The sequence below is a fragment of the Pelmatolapia mariae genome, unplaced genomic scaffold, assembly GCF_036321145.2.
Source record: "Pelmatolapia mariae isolate MD_Pm_ZW unplaced genomic scaffold, Pm_UMD_F_2 NODE_ptg000252l+_length_45689_cov_1, whole genome shotgun sequence".
Lineage (NCBI taxonomy): Eukaryota > Metazoa > Chordata > Actinopteri > Cichliformes > Cichlidae > Pelmatolapia > Pelmatolapia mariae.
Window position 1 is genome coordinate 12,501 of NW_027051942.1, and position 2,500 is coordinate 15,000.

Consider the following 2,500-nt stretch of genomic DNA (forward strand, 5'->3'; position numbering starts at 1 on the left):
TGGTACTGGGTAACTGCAGGAAAGGAAAGCTACTGGGGGAGTAGAGCAGGGGAGCATGTGCCTCCCCGGGGCCTGCTGGAGGTCGAGGTCCATGCTGGCTATGTGGTACAGGGTAACTGCAGGAAAGGAAAGCTACTGGGGGAGTAGAGCAGGGGAGGATGTGCCTCCCCAGGGCCTGCTGGAGGTCGAGGTCCATGCTGGCTATGTGGTACTGGGTAACTGCAGGAAAGGAAAGCTACTGGGGGAGTAGAGCAGGGGAGGATGTGCCTCCCCGGGGCCTGCTGGAGGTCAAGGTCCATGCTGGATATGTGGTACTGGGTAACTGCAGGAAAGGAAAGCTACTGGGGGAGTAGAGCAGGGGAGCATGTGCCTCCCCGGGGCCTGCTGGAGGTCGAGGTCCATGCTGGCTATGTGGTACAGGGTAACTGCAGGAAAGGAAAGCTACTGGGGGAGTAGAGCAGGGGAGGATGTGCCTCCCCAGGGCCTGCTGGAGGTCAAGGTCCATGCTGGATATGTGGTACAGGGTAACTGCAGGAAAGGAAAGCTACTGGGGGAGTAGAGCAGGGGAGGATGTGCCTCCCCGGGGCCTGCTGGAGGTCGAGGTCCATGCTGGCTATGTGGTACGGGGTAACTGCAGGAAAGGAAAGCTACTGGGGGAGTAGAGCAGGGGAGGATGTGCCTCCCCGGGGCCTGCTGGAGGTCAAGGTCCATGCTGGCTATGTGGTACGGGGTAACTGCAGGAAAGGAAAGCTACTGGGGGAGTAGAGCAGGGGAGGATGTGCCTCCCCGGGGCCTGCTGGAGGTCAAGGTCCATGCTGGATATGTGGTACAGGGTAACTGCAGGAAAGGAAAGCTACTGGGGGAGTAGAGCAGGGGAGGATGTGCCTCCCCGGGGCCTGCTGGAGGTCAAGGTCCATGCTGGCTATGTGGTACTGGGTAACTGCAGGAAAGGAAAGCTACTGGGGGAGTAGAGCAGGGGAGGATGTGCCTCCCCGGGGCCTGCTGGAGGTCGAGGTCCATGCTGGCTATGTGGTAGCAGCAGGGCCAGTGCAGCAGCAGCAGCAGCAGCAGCAGCAGCAGCAGCAGCACATCTTTTTCGACCGTAAAGGAGGCAGGAGGCCGACTCACTCCCTGGGCCAAATGGAGAGAGAATATCAGCAGGGCCAGTGCACCAGCAGCACATCTTTTTCGACCGTAAAGGAGAGAGGAGGCCGACTCACCACCTCGGCCAAATGGAGACAGCACATCAGCAGGGCCAGTGCGCCAGCAGCACATCTTTTTCGACCGTAAAGGAGAGAGGAGGCCGACTCACCCCCTCGGCCAAATGGAGAGAGGGATTCAGCAGGGCCAGTGCGCCAGCAGCACATCTTTTTCGACCGTAAAGGAGAGAGGAGGCCGACTCACCACCTCGGCCAAATGGAGACAGCACATCAGCAGGGCCAGTGCGCCAGCAGCACATCTTTTTCGACCGTAAAGGAGAGAGGAGGCCGACTCACCCCCTCGGCCAAATGGAGAGAGGGATTCAGCAGGGCCAGTGCGCCAGCAGCACATCTTTTTCGACCGTAAAGGAGAGAGGAGGCCGACTCACCCCCTCGGCCAAATGGAGAGAGGAACTCAGCAGGGCCAGTGCGCCAGCAGCACATCTTTTTCGACCGTAAAGGAGAGGGGAGGCCGACTCACCCCCTCGGCCAAATGGAGAGAGGAACTCAGCAGGGCCAGTGCGCCAGCAGCACATCTTTTTCGACCGTAAAGGAGAGAGGAGGCCGACTCACCCCCTCGGCCAAATGGAGAGAGGGATTCAGCAGGGCCAGTGCGCCAGCAGCACATCTTTTTCGACCGTAAAGGAGAGAGGAGGCCGACTCACCACCTCGGCCAAATGGAGACAGCACATCAGCAGGGCCAGTGCGCCAGCAGCACATCTTTTTCGACCGTAAAGGAGAGAGGAGGCCGACTCACCACCTCGGCCAAATGGAGACAGCACATCAGCAGGGCCAGTGCGCCAGCAGCACATCTTTTTCGACCGTAAAGGAGAGAGGAGGCCGACTCACCCCCTCGGCCAAATGGAGACACAACAGCAGCAGGGCCAGTGGAGCAGCATGCATCTTGTTCAGCGGTAAGGGAGACAGGGAGATGTGATGGTGGTCCCCGGGGCCCCCTGGAGGTGGGGGAGATCAGCAACTAGCTAGCGAGGAGAGCGCGTACAGCCGACGTGGCATAAGTGTTTCTGCGCAGTGTACCAGGGGCTTGTGGAAAAGCTGTCGTACCATATGCACGGGAAGTACATAGCAAAGTGCTGCTGAGCAGAGTACCAGGGGCATGTAGAAACATTGTCGTACCATATGCACGAGGAGTGTGTGTGTGTGGCAAAGTGTTTCTGAGCAGAGTACCAGGGGCACGGAGAAAAGTTGTCGTACCATATGCACGAGGAAGTACATAGCAAAGTGCTGCTGAGCAGAGTACCAGGGGCACGGAGAAAAGTTGTCGTACCATATGCACGAGG